This window comes from Dromiciops gliroides, chromosome 2 (genome assembly GCF_019393635.1).
Source record: "Dromiciops gliroides isolate mDroGli1 chromosome 2, mDroGli1.pri, whole genome shotgun sequence".
NCBI lineage: Eukaryota > Metazoa > Chordata > Mammalia > Microbiotheria > Microbiotheriidae > Dromiciops > Dromiciops gliroides.
Genome location: NC_057862.1, coordinates 350,484,001 through 350,510,297, shown reverse-complemented (window position 1 = coordinate 350,510,297; position 26,297 = coordinate 350,484,001). Strand labels below are relative to the sequence as shown.

General features: G+C 38.5%; 1 protein-coding gene across 1 annotated transcript in view; it reads right to left on the bottom strand.

The window, feature by feature from the left end:
- The window catches only part of JAKMIP2 (janus kinase and microtubule interacting protein 2), a 240,955-nt gene that overhangs the window by 118,489 nt on the left and 96,169 nt on the right, over positions 1-26,297 (bottom strand). Inside the window, 1 exon segment of the mRNA XM_043987296.1 lies at positions 17,604-17,760. The gene's annotated coding sequence lies outside the window, so the exon portion shown is untranslated.

Genomic DNA, 26,297 nt, shown 5'->3' with positions numbered 1-26,297 from the left:
GAACTTGCCACAATATGTACTCTACTTTCATAGACTTAAAGAAAATCCAGGGTCACCTCCATTCTATAATAAGACTCCAGAAAAAAAGATGAGTAGAGCATTAACTGCTATTGCTAATAACAACAATTATCCTTGCTTCCATACTTCAAAAAGAATTTCAGTTATATGACTACTCTCTCTACTTATAAAGGTGGTTAGGTGGCACAAATAGAGTTCCATGCTTGGAGTCAGGAAGACTCATCTTCCTGAGTTCAAATCTGGCTTCAGACTAGGTGTCTGTATGACCCTGGGCAAGTCACTTAATTCTGATTGTCTCAGTTTCCTTATCTATAAAATGAACTGGAGAAGGAAATGGCAAACCACTCCAGTATCTTTGCCAAGAAAACACTAAATGGGGTCACAAAGTATCACACATGATTGAAAACGACTGAACAACAGCAAACAACTACCTACAAAGTTGATGACCAATCCATACCTCAGTACAAAGTATCAGGAATTGCTGTGGTAAAAAAAAAAATCACTATATCTGGCTAAGCATCTAGCTATCATGAATAATGGTATTTTAACTTCTCTTTTTTCAGTGAGAGCATGGGAAAAAAGAAATTCTGAGAGATCTGAAGGACTAGATCTTCAAGTTCCTCCAAAGGCAGTGTAGCAAGGATCTCCCTGGGACATTGCCTTAAAGTGGCTTGGAGCCCAGAGGGGGGGTGGGGAGTGAATAATTACTTAGTTTTGCATCCCAAACACTCTGCTGCTGGTCATGTGAGAGAATTTTTATTTAAGCTGCTTACTGAGACTTCGCAATTTATAGCTTCTTTCTATAAGAGTCTCTGGGCTTTGTTCTTTGTCCCAGCACTTGGTAACTTATCTTGCCTGGAACTATGTTGTCAGGGATTTATGATACTTCCCACATGACAAAGTAAGCATAATAAAGCTCTTAATACTTTGTACTCATTCCATCTCCCTGTCAAAGACCTCAAAGTACTTCCCAGATGGTGTGTTGTGAAAAGTTCCATCTCCACAGCATGTTGTAGAGGGAGTTACAAAAGAATATACAGAATAATTATGCCATGCTTAAGGTCAACAGAAGGAGGAGTGAACCTCAAGTTTCTGCATGCACCACGTAGACTTTCCACACATACCGTTGTTGTACTCAGGCAAGAATATCAGATTTGGAATCAAAAGACATGGGTTCATAGGGTAACAGATATAAAACTGTTAGGGACCTTAGAGACTATTTAGGCCAATACCATTATTTTATCAATGAGGAAACTGAAGCCCAGAGAGATTAAGTGGATTGCTCAAGGTTACTAAGGAAGTCCAAACCTCTCCTCTTTGCTCTTGGACAAGTTATGTCCCCTTTTGTACTTCAGATTTCCCTTCTGTAAAATGAATGAGATGGACTGAATTGGAAGTTTCTAACTAATGAGCCTTAGACCACTGGAGGGCTGTGGGGGTACTGCCAGGAGTCTGAAAATCCATCTGCTCAACAAACATGTTATTGTCCTTTTTTTTTTTAACTTAACATCAATAAAATATGCAGTCTGAATGCAGCTATTATCACATGGAGGTCCCACACAAAGTTTTGAGATTAAAAAGGTTCTCCCCAGATCCGACACATCTATATTCCACAGCCCCTTTCAACTCTGACATTATATCCAGTGATCAAAAGCTTGCATTGCTCAATGAAACTATGAGCTATGCTGTGCAGGGTTACCTAAGATGGATAGGTCATAGTGCAGAGTTCTGACAAAAGATGATCCAGTGGAGAAGGAAATGGCAAACCACTCCAATATATTTGCCAAGAAAACCCCATGGACAGTACTAAAATGATTTTTTAAAACCCCAGAGGTTTAATTTTGGGGAGAAGCTACTGTCACTTAAGCATCTTGAGAAAGAACTAATAAATAGAGGTATGTATAGAATGATTATATGTATATATGTGTATATACATATATCTGCACATACACACCATACATATATCTACACATACCCCTATTTGTGTCTAATGGTAGTCATCTCTGGGGTGGGGAGAAGAAAAAAAAGGAAAAAAAGGGAAAAAAAGAAATTTACAGGATAACTTAAGAGGAATAGCAAGTTGTATGTAATAGATTTTCAGTTTCATTTGCAATCATCTTTTTTTAATTATATGGTTATGAAAATATTTATGTTATTCCATAAATTTAAAATTAAATAAATTTAAAATTAACAAAAGGGATGAAAGAGCTGATTGGATGCATCAATGTATTGGTATGTGCCCATTGTCTCTCAAGGGCAGATTAAGGAGAAAAAGATTTAGACTCCAGATCAGTGTTACAGTTAGGTACCATCATCTCCAGTTACTGACCTTTTACCACCAATGGAGAGGTGCCAAAGACCCCACCTTCTCAGCAGTCACACCTACTGAAGACCCAGGAAAGAAAGTTCTCTCTACTTGGCATTGTCAAATGGTACAATACCAGAAATGAATATGGGTGTATCGGTGGAAATAGTATAAAAGAAGATGAACTGTTATCTGTTTTGTTGATGTATCCTAAGGACCATAGGCCTTTTCCACCTGAATTGCAGCTGAAACCTTTTATGTGTTTCTTCCCACATTAGAATATGAATTCCTTGAGAATTGAGACTGTCTTAATTTTCTGTTTTTATTCCTAGCATTTAGCACAATGCTTTGTATATAGTAAGCACTTTAATATGTGTTTTTTATTTATTCATTCATTCAATCAATATTCCACATCCCTTTCTATGTAAAAAGGTTCCTTTTAGCTCTGACATTCAGTAATTTTGTTACAAAATGCCACCTTCATTGCAGAATTAAATCTTTGAGGCTAAAACAATATAAAAATGTAACTTGGACTTTCTGTTCCTAGGGCAAATATAATAGAGTTTGGGTGGACAAGAGGAAAGAGGCTTGAAGGTAAGAGCACTTTTTTTCTTTTTCAGGGCAATGGGGGTTAAGTGACTTGCCCAGGGTCACACAGCTAGTAAGTGCCAAGTGTCTGAGGCCAGATTTGAACTCAGTTCCTCCTGAATCCAGGGCCAGTGCTTTATCCACTGCGCCACCTAGCCGCCCCAGTAAGAGGACTTTTGTGAGAGTTTGAGGTAGACTGGAAACAGAGGTGATAAGAGTGGAGAAAGCTGAGGAATTCTAGCACACAAGGAGGCAGAAACTGAAGAAGAGAAGGAGACTGTAAACTGGATATTGAACTTAGTGGGGAGGAAGGAGAGTGGCCTGGAATTCTACAGATGATGATAGCAAGGATGTGGGCAGGAAGGTGTGAACTTTAAAGGAGAAAAAGTGGTTGCTGAGACAGGATGGCAGAGAAAAAGTCTGAATGTGGCGTTAGGGTAACCAAGAGTATGTCAAATTCTTCCTTCTTGCCTTATATGACCACAGGTATGAGAGAAGGAATAGCCAGACTTGGAGAAGGTGCCTAGAGATCTGGTATCTTCAGGAGAAAGCTAATGTTTTTAAAGCAAAAACCAGAAGATGGAAGAAGAGAGACAGAGAGAAAGAGAAAGAGAGAGACAGACACAGACACAGAGACAGAGATATCATCAGAGACACAGAGAAAGACAGAGACATAGAAAGAAACCCAGACAAAGACAGAGACACAGAGACACAGACAGAGACAGAGACACAGACAGAGACAGAAAAGGTGAGGGAGAGGGAGAGGGAGAGAGAATGATGGGGACTTTATTAACATTAGAGAAAAATAATAAAGGGCACATTATAAAGGTGAGACAGAGAAGAATAAGGACTGGGGAAGGTTAGGGCTGAGTTGATTATTATGACGTGGCTGGACGGGCAATGACTGGCATGGTTGCTTTTACTTCTGATCCTGCCACTGGCATTAATAATCTTTGGGACACCACTGCATATTGCCAGCCTGGAGCAAAAGAAGGCTAAATATAAAATGATGACAACTTGTACCTGCTAAACAATAATACCAGTCAAAGGCACAACACTCAGAATAAATATTAGCAATGAACATTTAGTAATTAGATTTAATAATAGAATACAGGCTTTTTGAGGGTGGAGTACATTTTGGTTTTGTCTTTGTAACCCTAGCACTGAACACAGTGCCTGGGTACATGATGTTTAATAAATAGTTTATAAATGAATAAATGAATGAACACCTTTTGTGTCCAGAGCCCTGTGCTTCATTCTTAGAGAGATATAAAGTTTGTAGAAACTGCAGTTCTTGCTGTCTTGGAGGTTACAGTCTCATAGATCAAGAAAAGTAATGAAATTAAATTAGATCATAGGTAAAAGGCATTTATCATGCACCTACTATATGCAAGACTCAGTGCTAGGCACCAGTGATACAAAGCCCTGCTCTCAGGCAGTTTACAGTCTCCTAGAGGGAAATAGGTAAGCACACAGATAACTAACACAGAGAAAAAATGAGACAAGTTTAAAGGAGAGATAAAAATAAGGAGGAGGAAAGAGGTCATATGGAGGGAGCACATCCATTTCAGGCATGGGTGATGATCTGAGCAAAGACAGGAGAAGGATGAATGAAAAGTGGGGATAGATGTTTTTATATAAGAGGAAAGTAAAAACAACTTTAATCTGTAAACAACCACATTCAATAGGGAAAAAAGCCACATTTAATTCGTCCATGCATTGTAGATCTATATTATTATATTGAATATCATAATATATCCATTTGATCACACTATTCCTCTACTCTAAAACCTTCAATGGGTCCCTGTTGATTACTAAAGAAAAATATAAACTACTGACTGTTATTTAAGGCCCTCTAAAATCTGGCTCCAACCTATCTGTACTGCCAGCCATATCTCATATTATTCTCCTGCACATATTCTAAGTGCTTACCAAGCTGGACTTCTCATTCTGTTGTATCTCCATTCCTGTCTTGCTATCTCCCATCTTCATCTACTGGATTTCAATGCCCCACTAGGTTGCCATCTTCTAGATGAATGAAGCCTACCTTGAGCCCCTTCTCACCAGCAGCTGAATGTAATTTTCTTCCCCTCAAATTTTTCTGAAAACTTTGTCTGGTACCCACTCTGCTTTGTACCAAGGTTATTTATATGCTTGTCTTCCTACCCTTCCCCTGACCAAGACTGTAAGGTCTTAGGAGAAGGGCCTGTATGAGTCTATCTTTGAATCTTCCCACTATCAAACACAAGAGTTTACACTTAATAGATGCTTAATTTGTTAGAATTCAACCTCACCATAATCATTCAGAGTTCTACTTCAAGCTCCACCCTCAGGGATACCATTTTAAACAGATTTCTAATTCTAGGATTTCATAGTTGAAAGGTATATGTGAGAAAATAATTATTAATAATGGATTTCTTGGGGGGACCCTGAGATAGGTTTCTCAGTCCTTTCTCTCCACCCCACTCCAGGAAGTTCAGATCTCATCTGAGATAAACCCAAACGAACAAAAGAAATGGATATAGACTCTTGTCTAGCTAGGTGAAGGACTGATGGGATCAAACCACACCTAGATAATGGACTTTGCCTTAAGCAACTTGAACCAGGGTCTTTTCCCTGATGTTATTTGTAGAATTCATTTTAATTTAGACCTCCTTCAAATCATGTCAACCAACAGAATTGAATGATGCTAATCAATTACCTTTGATCAATGTATAATAACCCGCCTCTATGGAAAGAGGATAAAAATCCTAGGAAGAGGCCAGGAGCTCTCTTGGCTCCTTTAGCTCTCTCTTTTAGGACAGTGTAGGTCTAGTGAGTCTTCTGAACTCTCTTGGGTCTCCTTGAAAACAGGTGCTGTCTTTCTGGGAGACAGTATGTGTCCTCTGGGGCTTTTCTCCTGCTTATACTAGCTGCCATGCTGAACCTTTCTCCCTGATTTCTCTTCCACATGGCCTGAGATCATGAGAAGTTAGGGAGACATGTGGTCAATTCTTTACTGGTATATAATATTAATAAATTAAAATATGCTTAATCCAAACAGGTATCAACAGCAATATTAATTATTTTTTAAACCACAGATATTAGTGGGAGACTAATATAATCCGTAATTCAATAGGCATCTTAAAACATTTAGTTACCCAGATTCTTTTTGAAGACCTTCAGTGAAGAAGAACTCACTGTCTCTTGAAAGAGTTTATTCTACTTTGGGGCAGCTCTGCTTTTTAGGAAACTTTTCCTTTTTTTCAAGCTAAAATATGTCTTCCTATACCATCTGCCCAGCACTACTACCACTACCACTACTACTACTACTACTACTACTTCTTCTTCTTCTTCTTCTTCTTCTTCTTCTTCCTCCTCCTCCTCCTCTTCCTCCTCCTCCTCCTCCTCCTCCTTCTTCTTCCTCCTCCTTCTCCTCCTTCTTCCTTTCCTTCTTTCTTCTTCTTTTTCTTCTTCTTCCTTTCCTTCTTTCTTCTTTCTTCTTCTTCTTCTTCTCCTTCTTTCTTCTTTCTTCTTCTTCTCCTCCTCCTCCTCCTCCTCCTTCTTCTGGCAGGGCAATGAGGGTTTAGTGACTTGACCAAAGTCACACAGCTAGTAGGTGTCAAATGTCTAAGGCCGTATTTGAACTCAGGTCTTACTGAATCCAGGACCAGTGTTCTATCAACTGTACCACCTAGCTGCCCCCACTGCCCATTACTTCTGATCTCAGAGGACAATTAAAACAAATTTAATCCATATTCCTCGTGACAGCCCTCAACTGCTTGAAGAGAGTTCTTGTTCTTTCCCCTTTCCCACTCCAAGTCTTCTTTTTTTCCAAACTAAACATCCCTAGTTCCTCTTACTGACTCCTCAGAAGTCACATCTTCTTGTTCCTTGCCTTTTGTGGAGGAGCTTCCAAAGGTCATTCCAAAGGTGTAGTGAACAGAAATAAAGACAATGATGTGGAGGAAGATGAGAAAATAGAAGACTGAAGAAGAGGAGGACTGGCGGGAGGAGAAGGAGAGACTCAAACTGCATAGATTTTTATTGGTAGAGGTAGTGTGGTAGGAGCACAGGGCCCTGTGGGAGGGAGTCAAGGGCCTAAAGAGGGATGTGGAAGGAATTGAGAAAGAGGACATTTCAGATTGAAGGAATAAGTTGACCAAAGGCACCAAAGTCAGAAATTGTGTTTATAATCCAAGAAACAGATTATTTTGCCTGGAGCATAGTGTGGACATTGAAGAATACTAGGAAATAAGGCTAGAGAGATAGGTTGGGGCAAAAATGGAGAGGAGATGAATGCTAGACTAAGGAATTTAGATTTTAGATTTTATTCAATAAGTGTTAGAGAATATTTTTGATTAGGGAATGATGTTATTAAAGCAGTTATTTGGGAAAACTATTCTGGAAGCTCTGCACAGGTAGAATTGGAGGTGAGGATGGGGAGAGATTGAGAAGCAGGAGGTCCAGTTAAGAGGAGATTATAATAGTCAACACTTAAGGCAGTAGTTAGGATAGCAGGCAAAAGGCATATGTGAGATAAATTGTAAAGATATTATTTGTTGCCTTTTGTAACTGAGTATAGGAGGAGAGGAAGAAGAAAGAACCAAACATGTCTCACAAGTTTTGAGGACAAGTAACTATTAATGGTGATACCATGAACAGAAACCAGATAATAAGTAGGATGAAAGTGTGGTTCCAAATATGCGGAGTTATACCTGGCAGTGGAACAGTGCTTGCTTATTTATCAGGGGATCATAGATTTAGGGTTGGAACAGGACCTTAGAGGCCAGGGTCCAACTCTCTAATTTTACAGATAAGAAAAACTGAGGCATGGAAAGGTTGCTGAATGATTTACTCAGTGTCACACAGCTAGTAAGTGTCTGAGCTTTCTTTCCACTATTCCACGCTGCCTCTCATGTCAAATAAGAATGAGGTTCATGTACACATGTAGGACTTGATCTTAAATATAATTTTACTTGGGTTTTGTAGAGTTGGCTGAGCCTAATGAAGACCCTGAAAGACAGTATGATTTTGTAGACTCAGATCAGGCCTCTGGGCCCAGAAGATGGGCATTTACATCCTGCCTCTGACACATACAGACTTGCATATGACCCTGAACAGGTTATTCAACCTTCTGGTATTCTACGATTATCAAAAGGGACTTTCCTCACAGTAGTTTCTCACATGAAAAATCAAAGGTCTGGTTTCCCCAGAAATCCCAATAATAACAGATGTTATGCTTGAGGGGAAGCAAACTATTTCTGAGAGCAACTCTGACATTTATATCTGCGTGACCATGGCCAAGTCACTTTATCTCTAGGAGTCTCATTTTCTTATCTATATATAGAGAGATCCTATATATATATAGGCATGCACTTGGCATCCTCCAGTCACCTAATATGGCAGCACACTGCATCCTGTTTTCCTCCCATGAATAGGTATAGTCTCCTTTGATTGGCTGCTTAACTGAAACAGGCTGTGTCTTTGAAACTGGCCAGACAAAGTTTCTCTCTTTTCTGTTGCTTCAAGGGGTTGAAGATCATAGTTCACTCATAACATTGGCACCATGAAATGAACTCTTCTCTTTTACCCTGGCTGAGAAATGGGCCTAGAGATATTTGTATTTCTCTTCTGTTTCATTTGTCCTTCTCAGTTTTAGAGACTGACAGTGATCCCACTGGACCTGGGAATTAGAGCTATGATCTAGTAACATTTATTAAGGGGGTTTCTGAAACTTTTATGGATCATTGTTACATCTGGGCAATTATGAATACCAATATTATCTATAATGCTCCACTTTCAGTACAGTTTATTTGTGTTGAATTCTCAAGGACATTATTATTGTTGTTGCTGTTGTTGTCTGTGTGACTTCATCTGTGTAGGGAGCTCCTTCTACCCAGGCACATCAGCTATCTGGTAACTTAAGAGTCTTAGAGGGTTGACTGGGAGATGGGGACACTAGGTGATTTTCTCAGGGTCACATACCAAGTGTCATAAATGGCACTTGAGAACAGGCAAGCCCTCCACCCATTGTTCCATGCTGCCTTTCATTATTGTTTTTATTATTTTGCATTTGTTTGGAAGTGTACCCTCAAGTCACTATAGTACCCAGTAGTAATTTAGACTAGATCTGAAAAAAGTAATTACTCAGTTCTCTGAAATCACCTTGAGGGCTGTACGTCTGTAGAATTAGAATGCAAATTACATCAGCCTGCATAAAACACAAACACACACACACACACACAAACCACAAGTGCCATCTCCTTAATGACACCATTTATTGTACCCATTTTGATTGGCTGGGAACGAGGGGGGAAAAGAGGGTACAGTACTTATCTCCAAGTCAACACTCATGGTATTTTGCCACATTTTGGACCCTGCCACACACCAAATAGTACCTAAGTGCCTATAAAAATGATTTTTAAATGTGGCTATTTCTATTTACATTATGAATGATTCCCAATAGTTTCCCCTGATATACTACATCTGGAATATTTAAATAACAACAACAAAAAAACCCCTAGGAGTTGCTAATCATAGTTTGGAATTTAAAATTTTTAAACATCTGTATGTTATAGGAAAAAAATGGGGTGTTATTTGATCATAGATTTACTCTCCATAAGGGAACCTCCAAATCCAGTGCATCTTGGCCTCTATTACCACTTTTGCACTTGGCCTGGCTAATATAACACATGACCTTTCTGTTTTCAAAACTTGGTGCTGAACTCTCAATTGTCTCTCCTACAAAGTCATAGGCTTTAGCAGATGTTGCTTTTATTCATTGCCATAATCTTTCCATGGATTTAATTTGCTTTTCTTTATGTCTACATGTATCTGGATATAGAGGGTTTTTTTTTTTAATGGAAGATTCCTGAAAATGATAAATGCTGGAGGGGATGTGGAAAAACTGGGACACTAATGCACTGTGGGTGGAGTTGTGAACTGATCCAACCATTCTGAAGAGTAATTTGGAACTATGCCCACAGGGGTATAAAACAGTGCATACCCTTTGATCTAGCAATACTACTGCTATGTCTATATCCTTACATAAAAGAGGGGAAAGGACCTATTTGTACAAAAATATTTATAGCAGTTATTTTTGTTGTGGTTAATAATTGGAAATCAAAGGGATGCCCATCAATTGGGGAATGGCTGAATGAGCTGTTGTGAGAAAATAATGTGGTTCTATGAGACACAGAGAGCCTGGCCAGGCCTTTATTAAGGTCAGCCCAAAGTTAGGAGAATTTCAAAGTAAATGTAGTTGAACTTTGGACCATGAATACAGACAATAGAAGTTACCTCTCTAAAAACCACACCTATCTGAAGGCTTTTTCCCCTCAGAGGGCTCTGTACTCTAACATCAGCACATACTTGCTCATGGACCACTTTCAAGTCCAGTAAGCCAATAGAATTGAATGGTGCTAGCCAATTAGCTTTGAACAGTGTGGAAGGGCTGCCTCTCCTCCAGACCCACAGGAAGCTTCTGCTGCCACATGCTCTCATGTGCTCTCTTGGCCTGAGACTTGGAGGAGGTGGCCATGCCTTACTCTCTCGCACTCTTTTATCCTAGGTACATAGTGCTTCTGAACTTTCAAAGCCACGTGTTCTATCTTTATTAATATTTAATATGCTTTAATAAATGCTTAATGCCCCAAACTGGTGCTATAGCCTCTAATTTATAAGTAGCAATAAATTAGAAACCCCAGCTAAGTTCCCTAAAACTTGGGACATAGATAGGCACCCCATATAATTTTAAATGCCACACTGTGATATATAATTGTAATGGAATATTATTGTGCTGTAAGAAATGACAAGCAGGATGATTTCAGAAAAACCTGGGAAGACTTACAAGAAATGATTCAAAGTGAAATGAACAGAACCAGAAGAATATTATACATAGTAACAGCAATATTGTACAATGAAGAACTGTGAATGACTTAGCTATTCTCAGAAATACAGTGATCCAAGACAATCCCAAAGGACTAATGATGAAGCATATTATCTGCCTCCAGAGAAAGAACTTATATTGTCTGAATATAGTCTGAATCATGCTATTTTCACCATCTTTCTTTCATTTTTTAAAATTCAAGTCCTCCTGTACAAAATAATATAGAAATGTTTTACTTGAAAAAAGAATAAATTGATTAAAAAATGGAAGACTCCTTTCTTCTAGCATCTAGGTAGCACAGTGGCTAGAACTCTGGCCTTAGAGTCAGGAAGTTGTTGAATTGTTTCAGTAATTCACAATCTTTGTGACCTTATTTGGGGTTTTCTTGGCAAAGATACCTAGCTGCTCTGGAGTCAGGAAGAACCAAGCTCAAATGTGGCTTCAGATACTTACTAGTTGTGTGACCCTAGGCAACCTCTGTCTGCCTCAGTTTTCTCAACTGTAAAATAGGAATAATGATAGCACTTATATTGTAGGGTTGTTATGAAAATCAAAAGAGATAATATTGTAAAGTGCTTTATATGCATATGCTTCCTCTCCCCCCACAACCCCTTACTTCTTCTAACCATTCATCAAGGGCCTTGGTAGGACTGAAGAACCTTTGGCATCTCTATTCTCTTAGCAGTTATTAGAGTGAAGTGTCAGCCAAAGACAAAATTAATCTGAGTTATCTCTAAGAGAAATATAATGTCCATGAGAAGAGATGGAGCAATTCCATTGTCCCCTGCCCTAACTAGACCTCATCTTCAATTGTGAGTTTAGTTCTCAACTACATATTTTAGGAAGGACAAGGCAAACTGGAACATGTACAAATCTGGGAGACCAGAGCAGTGAGGAAATCGTAGAGTATGTTTTAAGAAGGCCTAGAGAATAGAAGTGTTAGATCACCATCTTCAAGTGTTTGAAAGTCTGTAGGAGGGAAGAAAGATTAAACTTGAGATACTTGACTCCTTGGTAGGGTGATTGGGGTGGAGCAGAAAGAGGGAAAGACATTGCAGAAGGCAAATTTTCAGAAGCGATCTGCCTCACAAGATCATGAGTTCTCTGTTGGTAAGGGTCTTCAAGTAAAGACTGTATAATCACTCATAAAGATGATGTGGAGGGAATTATTCCTGTTCCACCATGGTTTTGTCTAGGTGACTTTGGAGGTCTTTTCTGAATAAAGTCTATGAATCTTTAAGGGTGAGTCCATCTGATCTTATTTAATTCTTTTCTTTCTATTTTAGGTTGTTGTCATTGTTCTTAAACTGCACTTATATTTCTTTATCAGTATAGGGTAATCCCCATGAGGAACTTTATTCAATTCAGATCAGCAACTTTTCTACAACTTAAAGAGTTGAAGTCACTTGGGGCATTGAGAATTTAAGTGACTTGCCCAGAATGACAGAGCCAGAAGTAAGACTTGAACTCAGGTCTTCCTCATTTTGTGGCCATCTCACTATCTAATATATTATGCTGTCTACTTCATCATTTTAATTCTCATAGGATTTTTATTTAAAAGATATTCATGCTTGTATATTACTATATACTCTCTGTATAACATATGCTGTATATGATTTATATATAGTATATGTTGTATAGAGAGTATATAGTTATATAATACATGATTATATAAGATACAGTTATATAAGTTTATATATAGTTGTTTGTGCTATATATAACATATATATGGTATATATCCACATGTATAACTGCATATAACATATAAAACCATATATAACTGCACATATATACACACAGAGACACACACATATATATGTATATATATATGCACACACAGAGACAGGTATATATATGTATGTATATACACATTCACAACCATGTATATATTATAGGGCACACAAATAAGAAATTTTTTTAGAAATGTTTACAATGACATTACTTAGAAAATAAATAGAAATAAAGGTTATTTCCTCAATACTGTTTTTTTAAACCCTTTCCCCTTTCTAATGAGATTCTTTGATTCTTTTACACATCATTTTTGGGGAACTACTAAGAGTAACTTTGAATCTAAAAAAAAAACCCACTTCTCTCCTGACTGATTCTATTAATTGCCTCCATAGTAATATTGTTATCCTTTCCCATCAGTGAGTATTTTCTGCTAGCTTTCCTGAATAGCCTCAATTCCCTAGCAAGCTGTATAACAAACTCATATATTATAAATATCGACCATGGTGACTGTCCCATAATGCTTTCATTTATAATACATTGATCACCTGTTAACTCCTACCTTTTTTCTCCCATGCATTTCAAATCTCAAAGGATCTATGATTTCATTAGTGTAAGTGCTTTCTCTACCAATGAAAAATATACCACCCCTTACCCACTAATAGACACATTTCTAAGTAGATGGTCTCCAGAAGTTGCTAAGGCAAAAACAAATGATAATAATAAATCTCATGGTCCTTCTTTCCCATCCTCCAGATCCTGAAGCTCTTTGGCCTTAGCTAGTCTGGTCCTCAAAGTACAAGCACATAACCTATTATTGTTATACATTAGAAATTTTTTTGCTTGGTAAGATCCAACAAAGCTTGTCTTTTGCCCACATAGCCATTGAGAACCCACTGTCACCTATCTACCTTGATAAAAGATCAGAGGAGGACTTCAATATAGGTTTCTCCCATAGAACCATTATTTATATGAAAAATGACAAATCTATGGCATTCAAGGATCCTCCATTAATTTCTCTTGAACTCTATTATCTGATTTGAATTTTTATAATCACCCAAACAACAGGACAATCATATTAAGCATGGTTTCTTTGCTTTCCTCGTCCTATATTCTACATTCTCATCCATTGTTTGTTCTGAAATGAGATTAGTTAAGTGGGAATACAACTGATAGTACAAAAACTATTCAATTTTTCTCAATTAAAATGAACTATGTTCTCTTTTGCATTTACCTTTAACTCTTTTGTGATTAAAAACTCTCCCCTTTGCTCTAGTTGTGAAAGGACCCTGATCTGGTTCTTTTCTATTTTTTCCAGTGACTTTAACATTCAGGTCTCATGTGCATTTTGAGTTTATTGTTATACGTGGAATAAGATGTTGGTCTAAACCTAATTTCTACCATACTGCTTTTCAGTTTTCTTAACAATTCTTATGAAAGAGACTTTTTCCCAAATAATTTATGTTCTTATGTTTTCTGAACTAAGTTTCATTGTTTCTGATTCTACCTCATAGAATCAATCCCACTGATACACTTTTTTTATTTTTAAAAATCAGTACCAAGCAATTTTGATGATTACTACCTTTTAGTATAATTTGAAGTCTGGAAGTGTTATTTACCTTTCATTTCTATTTATTTTCATTCATTTCCTTTGAGTTTCTAGGTCTTTTGTTTCTGCATATAAATGTAGTTATTTTTATTTTGTCTACCTTAATTATAACATTGGTAGTTCGATTAGTATGGCATTACATCTATAAATTAATTTAGGTAACATCAACATTCAAATTATATTGGTATAACAAGCACTGAGTATCTTATTTCTTTAAGGAGAATTTTGTAATTATATCTATATACTGCTCAAATGTGCCTTGGTAGGCTGACTTTAAGATATTTTATTCATTTTTTAGTTATTTTGAGTGTGTCTTCTCTTTCTATTATTGCCTCCTAGATCTTGTTATTGCTATATATTGCTTTGTGGGGGTGGTGGTAATGGTGTCATAGAGGGAAAGCAACAGCACAGAGTGAAGTCTAACTAAAGGTACAATTCTTCTAGGAGAAAGTGTCAGTCATTCCCCCAAGACACAAGTTTGAACTCTGAAGATGACTGGGAAGAAGAAAACCCCCAGAAGAGGAGTGAGTTCAGAACACTGTGAATTGTGCAGAAAGTGATCTTTGGGAGAAGACATGGGGATGAAATGACATCCATACCCCTGGATGTCATAGTCCTGTGGAAGTATCTGAAGGGTCCTGTTCTGATTATTACGGTGGTGTGGGAGGGGGGAGAGAAGTAGACTAGTAGCAAAAAAAAAAAAAAAAAAAAGAAACTGAGTTCTAGCCTACCTTCTACTAGTTTTGTGATGTTGGGCAAGTGATTTTTTTTTCTTACTGGGATTTAATTCTATCATTTATATAAAAGGAGATGATTGGATGATAGGATTACTAAGGTTCTTTCCAGTATTGGTATTTCTTGTTCTTTCTTCTAAAGTCTTTGTTTACTCTGACATTACATCTCTCTTTTTTTACATTATATCTTTTAATGTCCCTTCATCCATGATAGCCTATATCCTAAGGACGATCATACATACATACATGTCTATGAACACTTATGTTTCTAGAGCGGGGAGTTTCGGTTCTGATGTTCTATGTCCTATAGTCCAGGGTTCCTTCCAAATATCATAATGCCATGGGTTTAAAGATGGAAGTACCTTAGAAATCATCTAGCTCAACCCTTTCATTTTACAAAAGAAGAAACTGAGGTCCAGAGAGGGAAGGGTCACATAGGCAGTACTAGAAGAGACTTCAGACCCAGGTCCTCTGACTCCAAATTCAGTGTTTTTCTCACTGTATTGCTCTGCCTCCCTTTCTGACATTCCATGCCTTAATTCTAATATTCTATGAGCCAGTGGTTCTAATAGGTATTGTAAATGAGTTTCCTGATGAACCGCAACCAGCTCAAGCCTGTGACTAGGAGAGTCGAGAGACTTGACTTTAATTATAGATACATTTGCCATCTTCCATGCTTGTCAGTATTCGTGTAACACTTGTCTATCATAGAACTGCTGCAAGTAAGGAACCTCAGGCAACAGGCCCAGAGTCTATATTGGAACCTAAAGGCCAGCCCCACTGACTGACTCTCCACAATAAAGTAGTCAGTGACAGAAGTTTTGGATAGCCTGTGGAATCACAGAAAGGAGGCTTGTTCTTCCTTCTATTTTCATTCTTTCTCAGCTTAGACCTCACCTTTAAAGCACTCAGAGAGCTTAGAAACAAGTTTGCTTTATAGGAGCTCAGTGTGTAAAGAATGAGGAAAGCCAACTCTCCTTTGGCATGCCTGCAGCCTCTGCTTTAATGGAAGGCTGTAGCTCCATATTTTATAGTAGTGATGTTCCCAGTGCCTCTTGAGTCTAAACTCTGGGGTATTTCCACTATAAATCCTGCTTTTCAGGGAGCTTAGCATTTTTTCCTTAGCATGTAGCTCAGCACAATAGGGTCTAGGAAAAGAGCTCCCCCTGCCCCTTCCACAAACACACAAACTAGTTAAGTACAAAAGGATCACAAGGGACAGGCAGTAAAATGAAATGAGATATGGGGGGAGCTTACTCTAGTCCAGGGCTGCAGTTTAAAAGTGAGTTATTGTCAACATATGGTATGTATGCTTTGTTTCATTCAATTCAATAAATACCTTTAAAATGTCTATGATGTGCAGCACATAATTGTGGGCATAGTGGGCATTGAAATCTATTTAGTCAGGGAATTTAGAGCTGGAAGGAACTTTAAGGTTATCTAGTTCAACACCCTCATTTTAGAGATGAGGAAACTAAAGGTTATATGATTCATCCAAGGTCACATATAGGTATTAAGAAGGAAAGCCTAGGGGCAGGTAGGTGGCACAGTGGATAGAGCACCGGCCCTGGATTCAGGAGTACCTGAGTTCAAATCCGGCCTCAGACACTTGACACTTACTAGCTGTGTGACCCTGGGCAAGTCACTTAACCCCCATTGCCCTGGAAAAAAAAAAGAAGGGAAGCCTAGTCTGATAACTCCAAATATAAAATGCCCTTATCTCTGTACACAACATCCAATTAACATTGACCAAGGACCTGTTGTGTTCAGAGAATTGTGCAAAGTATCAAGGACTGAATTAATTTCAAGAAATATTTAATTTGCATCTACTGTGATCTTTGCTAGGATAAACTGGATGGGGGCTTGACTTTGAGGATGGTGAGGTACCAAGTTTAGAAACTCTTGCTCTTCGCAGAGTTTAGTCTATATCACTTCTTTTCCTCTTACCACCACCAGCACCACCATTACCACCTCCACCACCACCACCATCATCATCACTATTGTTTATATGGTACTTTAAGATTTGCAAAGTAAGTTATATGTTTTCATTTGATACTCACAATAACCTCAGAATGGCCCTATTATTATCCCCATTGAATAGATGAGGTAGCTGAGGCTGAGTAAAATGATGTGATTTGCCCAGAGTCACCTAGCAACTAAGTGTCTGAGGCAGAATTTGAACTCAGATCTTCCTGATTCCAAGTTCATCAGTCTATTCACTATGCCACCTCCCCATACACACACAATGGTCCACTCAGCACTGAGAGTATGTGATTGGGATAGCCACTCTAAGCCCTGAGTTACTCACTCCATACATTCAGACTGAGAAGGAATAGATAAACATGTAGGAGAACCAGGAGAGAGCAATGTCACCCAAAATCCTCCTCCAAGTTTACATTGCTTTCTGCTTTGGGTCTCTCTAATGCCTTCATAATGTTATTCTGTTTTGTAGTTTTCTGTAAATATTTCTTATACCTGTGCTAGAATTCTCACCTATCTAAAATAATTTCTACTTCAGTTAGAAGTTGCTTTTCTACTGAGTTATCATCTCTTTAGGTGCCAAAAGTCTCAAAAAAGTACAGGCTCTTGTGGGAGATTTTTAGAACAATAAAGAACATGGGCGTATTTGTGTTTGTATATGGACTCTCACTGGCTCTGTTGAAATCTGAAGGAAAGCAACATTGGAGAACCAAGTACAAATATGGGCTAAAGCCACCGTTAAATTATGAATTGAAGGGAATTAATTCATACCTCTAGATTAAAGATAGGAATCCAAAGAGGAGGGAGCGTGGCACAAGGGAAAGCTCACTGGGTCTGGAGTCAGAGGACTTTGGTTCAAATCCAACCTCTGGCATTTGCTACCATTCAGAACTTGGACAAGCCTCTTCCTGGGTCCCAGTTTCCTCATCTGTAAAAAGAGGGGATTGTATTAAATGGCCTTTCAGCTTTAGGTCTATGATCCTGTGAATCCTAGAAAGCATTAGAGATGCCTTGAGCACACTCAGTTGGTAGCCAGCAGGAAGACTGCTAGGAGAATTGTAAATTCAGATAAAACCTTCCCCACAAATCCCTGCCTTGATGTCTTATCCCTCTTCATCACACATTGGGGACCCTTTTAGTAGAGAATCAGAGAGGCACAGAATGTCTGTGCTAAAGGAGACCTTTGGCCACAGAACATCGAAGTTGGTAAAAACCCCACAGAGCTTTATGGTCTAATCCCTTCACTTTACACATAAGGAAACTAAGACCCGAGGTCTCCCTTTCATGTCTCTGACATTCTATGTTCTGCTTGCAAATTTAACTTGGATCCTTTTACTTAAAACTCAGAAATCTTTTTGCCCCCTTTCTGCAGCCTGGGTCTCCCTATCTTTCTTAGGTTGGAAGAACAGGGGTCATTTCCCACAGGCCCATACCTACTCTGGTCAGCATGAGAGCTTTGACCTCCTATGTTTATTGTATCTGGGCTGGTTTGACCTTAGCGACTCCCATATTAATGCCAAATTTATTGCAGTTACCTGATTGACTTACTTAGGCCACTGTAGCTCCATTCCCACCCTCTTCCTGAAACCAGTTCTCTATTTCTCTCCATTGTATGCCTACATCTAGATGACCTTCTGACACCTCAAATGCAACATGTCTAAAACTCAATCCACTGTCTTTTCCCATAAACCTGCACCCTTCTCCAAACTCTGTTATGTTTGGTAATATGTCCCTGTCACCCTAGGCCATGATCTTGGTGTTGTTTTTATTCTTTCCTGTCCCTCACCCTGAATATTTACAGTTTCTGAGTCCTTTAGATTTCATCTCCACAGTATTTCCCACATTTGGACTCCCTCTTCATTCCATCTACAATCACTTTAATTCAGGCCTTCCAGCTCCCTTTTTTGCTTAGATTATTGTAATTTCTTCTTTCTTAAAGTACAGAAACTGTACTTCATATAATAAAACATGTAATTAACATGTTATATATATATAGACATATGTTTAATATATTATAAAAACAATTCTACCAGCCTGTATTCTCTACTATTTCTATGAACATTTCCAAGTCATCCCCTCTCCAGCCCATTCTCTATCCCAGTGTCCAAGTAATCTGGTCCACCCAGACTGAAATAGACAGTTTCAGGAGCTGTCCAGCTTCTGTTTCCTTAGGTTATGGGCCATCTAGACTGTACAGAAAGCTTCAGGAGCTGTCCAGCTTCTGGAAATGAGCCTTTCTGCATTTATCTAGGCTATTTGTTCTTTGCTGAGCCCACATTCAAAACTTTTTCAGCATGCAAGATATTATACTCCACTGGCAATACATTCAAGAACATAGGGTCACCTCCATGCTATGATATTAGTGGAGGTGGGGTAGCAGATTGACTTTATTTTATCTGATTGAAAGAGTAAATTATTTATGTGTGCTCAGCCTTGCTAATTTGCCGTGCACAGTATTTCTGTTGGCTCACAACTTAGAGGGAATACTGCTGGCTGTTGCTATTAAGGTTCATTATACTTTTATTAGGGTTATTATTAAGCCTCTACATTTTGCACTTCTGTCACTTAGCCATTTCAAGTTAAATTTTCATGGGAATATTGAAAAATGTAGGCTAGAAATCTTGTCTCCCTAAATAGACTTTCTCTAGTATAAGAAACTATGGGATTGTACCCACTACTCAGACAGGTCTCCTTTTATTGAACATAACAGGAGTAGGGCAGTGAGGCTCTGCCTCTAGGCACTAAATTTAGAGGGTGCTGACATCACTCACGGTCCTTCAACAGCATAGGAAAAAAACAGAATCCAGGTTGCAAAAATAATTAGTTAAAATAGGAAACTAACTCCTGGTCATTCATTACCCACTGTCATTGCTCAATACCTTTCAGCAATGGCCTCACTAACAGCAGTCTTGAATTTGTTTGCTGGGGTGCCTGAATGTGTTTTGTGAATGGTTTTACTGATAAAATGCTTTTTACAAAAAGTTCATGGACATCAGGCTAAAACCCCTAATTCTTGTCCAACTCTCTGTTTTCCAGAAGTGGAAACTTACGTCCAAATTTCATAAACCATACTAGTTCAATTAATTTATCGTTCAGGGAACTTGCAGCAGATGAAGAATTTTTAGTCAGGACTTTCTTGGTGGCCCAGGTTTGGAGCCTTTATCACCTGGGCTCTTGTTCTACTGATATAGCTCTGGTGGACCTAAGGTCGCCTCCATCCCATGATGAGACCTTGGAGGAGAACTTTAAGACCTCTTTGGAACTTAGTTTCTTCCTCTAGAAAAGTGAAAGCGATTTGGATTAGAATCAGAGATTTTTAACCTGGTGTCCCTCAACTTTTTTTTCTAAATTTAATAACATTTCATTACAGTTGCTTTAATTTTTATTACACTTGGTTTTGTAATTTTCTTTTTTAATGTAATTTTATTAAATTTTTATAATTTTGCAAATTGTAATTTTCATTAAGATTGGGGTTTTTTGGTAATCCTTTAAAATAATTTTTTTTCAGGGCAATGAGGCTTAAGTTACTTGCCCAGGGTCACACAGTTAGTGACTCTCAAGGGTCTGAGGTCGAATTTGAACCCAGGTCTTCCTGAATCCAAGGCCGGTACTTTATCCACTGTGCCACCTAGCTGCCCCCTTTGGCAGTCCTATATATTTTACTTTATACATTTACAAACATTATTCTGCAAAAGGGTCCATAGATTTTACCAGAAGAGGGGAAAAGGAGAGAAGTCATATTTAATAAGATAGTAAATGTCTGAGGAGAACTCTGAGTTTATCTCTTCCTGATTCCAGGCCCAGTGTTCTATTCATTGCAACACTTAGATAATCAAAGGGGTCCCTGATACAAAAAAGCTTAAGAACCCTTGGACTAGATGGTCTCTGAGATTCCTTCCAGCTTTCACATTATATTTTCTGGGTTCTAAAATCCCTTCAAACTCTGATGTTCTCTATGACTCTTACTTCACTATGATTCTAGGAACACACTATTTATTTGCCCTTGACCAATATAACTTCCTTTTCACAGCACCTCAAGATAATTTCATTTTCCAGAGAATTGTATAATCAAAGTAATACAATTAAACTGACCATGAGTTCATATAGTCTGGAGCCTAGCCATCTTCCCTGTGTCAAACATGTTCCCTCTAATTCAATCCCAGATATCCCCCTGTTGAGGTGGCTGACCTACAGTCATGACCAAATGCATCGGGAGAACTGGACATAGTTTTTGTTTCTCCTGAAATCCTCTGGGAACTTTTCTTGGCTGCCAGGGGTGAAGCAATGCTACAGGTGTGACAGAAGACCTCCTGGGCAATGAACATTACATTAAAGGAAGTTACATTAAAATGTAACTGGTGGGGTTATAACTCTCTTAGGTCCACATACCATTAGAATTGCTTTTTTTTTTTTTGCCATTGTTCAGTCTGGTACCAGAGATGGATCATTTTCACAGATCAGGCTAGTCTATGAAGCTCAGAGAAATGACTAGAGAATCTGCTTGAAATGCCACTCTAAAAAGTGGGGATCTAATTGATATGATGAATAGAGTTTTGGATTTGGAATAAAGAAGGATCTGAGTTCAAAACTTACCTCAGACATGTGTTAGCTGTGTGACACCAGGTAGATCATTTAACTTTCATTAGTCTTAGTTTCCTCATTGGCAAAATGGGGATAAAAATAGCATCTACCTCAGAGGGTTATTGTGAGGATTAAACAAGATAAAATATGGAAAACACTATGTAAATGCTAGGTAATATTAGAGTAGCTGCCCTTTATATATTTCTTTAAGGTTTTCAAACCATTTTACATTAGTTATTTCACTCACCCTTCTCAGTAGCCCCATAAGGCCAACATTTTTTCAAACAGTATGATTGTCCCTATTCTACAGATGAAGAAACTGAAATTAAGAATGGGTGGATTGGGGCAGCTAGGTGGCACAGTGGATAGAGTACCGGCCCTGGATTCAGGAGGACCTGAGTTCAAATCCGGCCTCAGACACTTACCACTTACTAGCTGTGTGACCCTGGGCAAGTCACTTAACCCCAATTGTCTCCCCCCCCCCAAAAAGAACGGGTAGATTATTCCAAGGTCTCACAGCTAGTACGTATATGAGCTGGGATTGGAACCTCAGTCTTTCTGACTCAAAGACCTGCCCTTTTTTTGGCCACTTATCCTCTCAACATTCCCATTGATTCTTTAGTAAATCAAGGCTCCAGTGCTACAAAGATATGGGTGCTTCTCTCTAGGAAAACTTCAATCATTCCACATCATTCCTCATCCTCCTAGAAGATTCCATGAATTGCTGTGGCCAAGAAGTTTACCCTCTAATGGTCAGCATTGTAGGGAAGACTCCCTCTGCATTAAACTGATCCTTATGAAATTCTAAGATTATAAATCTAGAGCTGGAAGGGTCTTCAGAGAATATGTTGTCTAGCCAGCAAATTTTATGAAGGAGAAAACTGAGACCCAGGTGGCTTAAGTAGCTTACCCAAAGTTTCTCACTTAATAAGTGTCAGAGGCATAATTTGAGGCCAGACCCTCTGATTCCACAGAAAGTTCTCTTTCCACTCAGATGACACATGGCTTCAGTCACTATGCCTTTACCACTTGGGAGGATCTGCTGGGGCTTGAGTTCCATAACCTTTCAGGACTCAAGGTCATTTTCACCCCATGACAAGACCTGGGGGGAGGGAGAACTTTAGCAAAATTAAAATTCTATGCTTGTCAAAATTGCTGCTTGTCATTTTTGCTGTGATTGTTTTTGGTCTGTTGGCAAAATTCCATTTTCAGAGTGCATAGTTTGAACTTTGAGATGGGGCCTGGGATCCCTCATTCCCAGCATTTTGTCTTTTCATAGATTGACTTCTTTCTCAAACATTTCCCAACCACTCCTGTTAGGCCTATACTAATTTATTTATAAACTGCTAAAGATGATCTTTCAAACAGTGATATGATGCCCAGAGCTCTAGGTCAGGAGTTGAGAGACTTGGGTTCAAATCCTAGCTCTACTCTTTGGAATTTCTATTACTCTGGGAAAGTAATTTCTTCTCTCTGGGCTTCCATTTCCTCCTCTGAAAAGTGAAAGGGAGATAGGTATTTTCTTCCTCTCCCCACATTCTAAGAGCTGCTACATATATAAGATTCTAAAAAAAATGGAAGCAACTACTCCAGAGGAAAAAAAAAATGTGTCAAAGACTAAATTGAATTGACAGGCATATAAATTAGTCTCTATGAGTCCTTTCCTTTTCACTAGCTAAATTCATGAATATCTTAAGGACTTATTGTGTTGTTATATTTGACTTATAATTGTCATTTTTATGCTTTAGATTGGAGTCTGAACAACAAAGGATAGCTAAGGGAATTTGGGAAAATGGGTGGGAAAGAGGGTGATTGGTACAGGGAACAGTGTGATATAGTTGAGAGAAGGTTAGATTTGGAATTAAGATATTGGGGTTCATAGGATCATAGATTTAGAGATTTAGACCACTCCAAGTTGCCTTTAGGGTGGCCATCATCATGGCTACCTCCCTTTCCCCATCATGCAATTATTGACCCAGCCCCCAAAGCCTAGATTTTGGATTATCTTGCCCAGAATCAGGCCACCTCCCCACTCCTCACTCACATAATGCTGCTTTCTCCCACCCCCTTTCCAGCTTCCTGTTATATGATGTCTTCTGTCAAGAGAAAGTAAACTTCTTGAAGGCAAGAAATTTCTGACTTGTAATGAAACAAAAAAAAGTTAAATGATCATGAGGTCACAAGTGGTAGAGCCAAAAGTCTCAGTCTCTTTCTACTATAACACTCTCTCTTCCTGGCTAGGTCCTCTCTTATCCCCACAGGAAGAGTCATCCCTGTTGTTAAAAGAACAAAAGTGGGGGCAGCTAGGTGGTGCAATGGATAGAGAACCGGACCTGGATTCAGGAGGACCTGAGTTCAAATCCAGCCTCAGGCACTTGACACTTACTAGCTGTGTGACCCTGGGCAAGTCACTTAACCCCAATTGCCTCAGCAAAATAAAAAAAAAAATCCAGAAGCAAAATGACTTGTTTTCCTATATGTGACTGGAAGAACTATTGTGGTTTTCTATCGACACTAAATTGGCGCGAAACCTTTTCTTTTGAGACATACTGAAACTGATTTCTAATAAAGTACTTACTGAGCAGCTGGGTTGCACAATGCTGGTCCTGGAGTCAAGGAAGACTCATCTTTCTGAGTTTGAATCTGGGCTCCAACACTTACTAGCTGTGTGACCCTGTGCAAGTCACTTAATCCTGTTTGCCTCAGTGTCCTCATTTGTAAAATGAATTGGGAGAGGAAATGGCAATCCACTCAAGTACCTTTGCCATGAAAACCCCAAATAGGTTCATGAAGAATCAGACATAACTGAAATTACTGAAAAACAAATAAAGTACTTCTATGCTAATGAATATATTGAAAAAAATATTTTATTAAAAACATTTATTAAGCACCTATTATATGCCAGGATCTATGGTAGGTGCCAGGGATACAAAGAAAAAAAGAACAACAGTGCCTACCCCAAAGAGCTTATTTTCTACTGGGCAGCAATGGTGGGGATGATGATTGGATACAAGCCCAGGCTGGACCAACCATACTGAAAAAGATTCCAGTACAGACCTAGTGAGGGACAATGCATCTCCTGACTAAGGACCAGAGTAGCTAAATGCAGCAAGGTCTAATTCCAGAGAGCTGGCCTACACAGGGAGAATGCTACTGACTCTGACTAACCATAGAAGCCTGCTGATAAATGGAGGATCATGATGTGTATTAGTAGAGGAAATAACTATACTGAAGAAATCTTGGACCCTTGTGAAGTGTAAGTAATCATTAAAAGACTTCTGAGGCATACCAAAGTACGAGGAGAATTGTGGGATTTAGAATGAAGAGTGACCTTACCAGAGATTTGTAACCTTTTTTTGTATTGTAGAACATTTTGGAAGTCTGATAACAAAGAATAATTAATAATAATAATAATTAATGATAATGATAACCTAGCAATTACACAGTGCTTAATATTTTCACAGTCCAAAATGACTAATATGGAAATGTTTTATGTGATTACACATGAATAACCTATATCAGATAGCTGTCTCAGGGAGGGGGAAGGATGGAGGAATAGAATTTGGAACTCAAAACAAACAAATAAAAAGAATGATAAAAATTGTTTTTACATGTAATTAGGGAAAAATAAAATATTATTAATGTTTGCAAAGTAGTTTACATATCTTATCTCATTTGGTCCTCTCAAGAATCCTATAAAATTGGTATTATTACTAATTTCCATATTGTAGATGGAACTGTGGCTGAGGATTAAGTGATTTGCCTACTTTCACACAGTTAGAAAGTGTCTGAATCAGGATTTGAACTCTTGTCTTCTACTGGACCCTTCTTAGAATAATGTTTTTAAATACATAAGACAAAATTACAATTATATTAATATATGGTTAATAAAAATGTATCAAAAGTTCATTGGTCCTAGGTTGGGAACCCCTAGATCCAATGTAGCCTGATGGTCTCATTTTATAGAGAAGGAAATAAGAAGCCCAAAGGGATAAAGTGATTTGTCTAAGGTTACACAAATAATAAATGGCATATGTGGCATTTAAGCTGAGGTCCCTAGACTCCTTATCCAGGATCCCAAGCTTTAGATAAAGAAAAACTTCCCAACTATCAGTGGTTTGGAAGAAAAGAATGGAGTGCCTTAGGAGGGCTTATTGGAGCTCTTCAAGCAAATGAACCGATGTCAAGAAAGTCTTAGAGAAGATTCCTCTGCAAGGCACTTGACACTTACTAGCTGTGTCTAGGTTGCCTAGATTGCCTGATATCATAGCATTTGATCCAGAAGGGCCCTTAGAGGTTACCTAATACAAAGCTCCTATTTTATGGGTGAGGAAACTGACCCAGAGAAAAGTGATTTTCCCAGGGTGATGAAGGCATTAAGAGTCAGGATTTGAATCCAGGTGCTCTGTCTTTACATGTACTATTCTTTATATTGTCATCCTCTCTGAGAAACTGGGTTTAAGAGCTAGGATTACAACCACAAACGGTGTACACCTACTGTGTGCAGAACAGTGCCTTAGGAACTCAGATGTGAAGCTTAAATAAGACACCATCCCTGCCTTTGAGGTGTTTATTATCTAAGGAGAATAAAAAGACATACACCATAGGTCTAATATGTGATATTACAAACCCCAGAGGGTTACAAAACAAAGTGCTACATTTGTTTCATAAAAGATCATTTCCTGAAGCATCATGGCCACTGAAGCAGAGAGAGAATAGTAGCAGGACTTTTTTAAAGGGTGATGGTAATAGATCCAGTAGACAGAGAGAAATAGAATGCTAAGCTTGTAGTCAGGAAGACAATTTCTGGACTCAAATATTTACAAGCTGTATGATCCTGGACAAGTTACTTCACCTCTGCCTCAGTTTCCTCATATGTAAAAT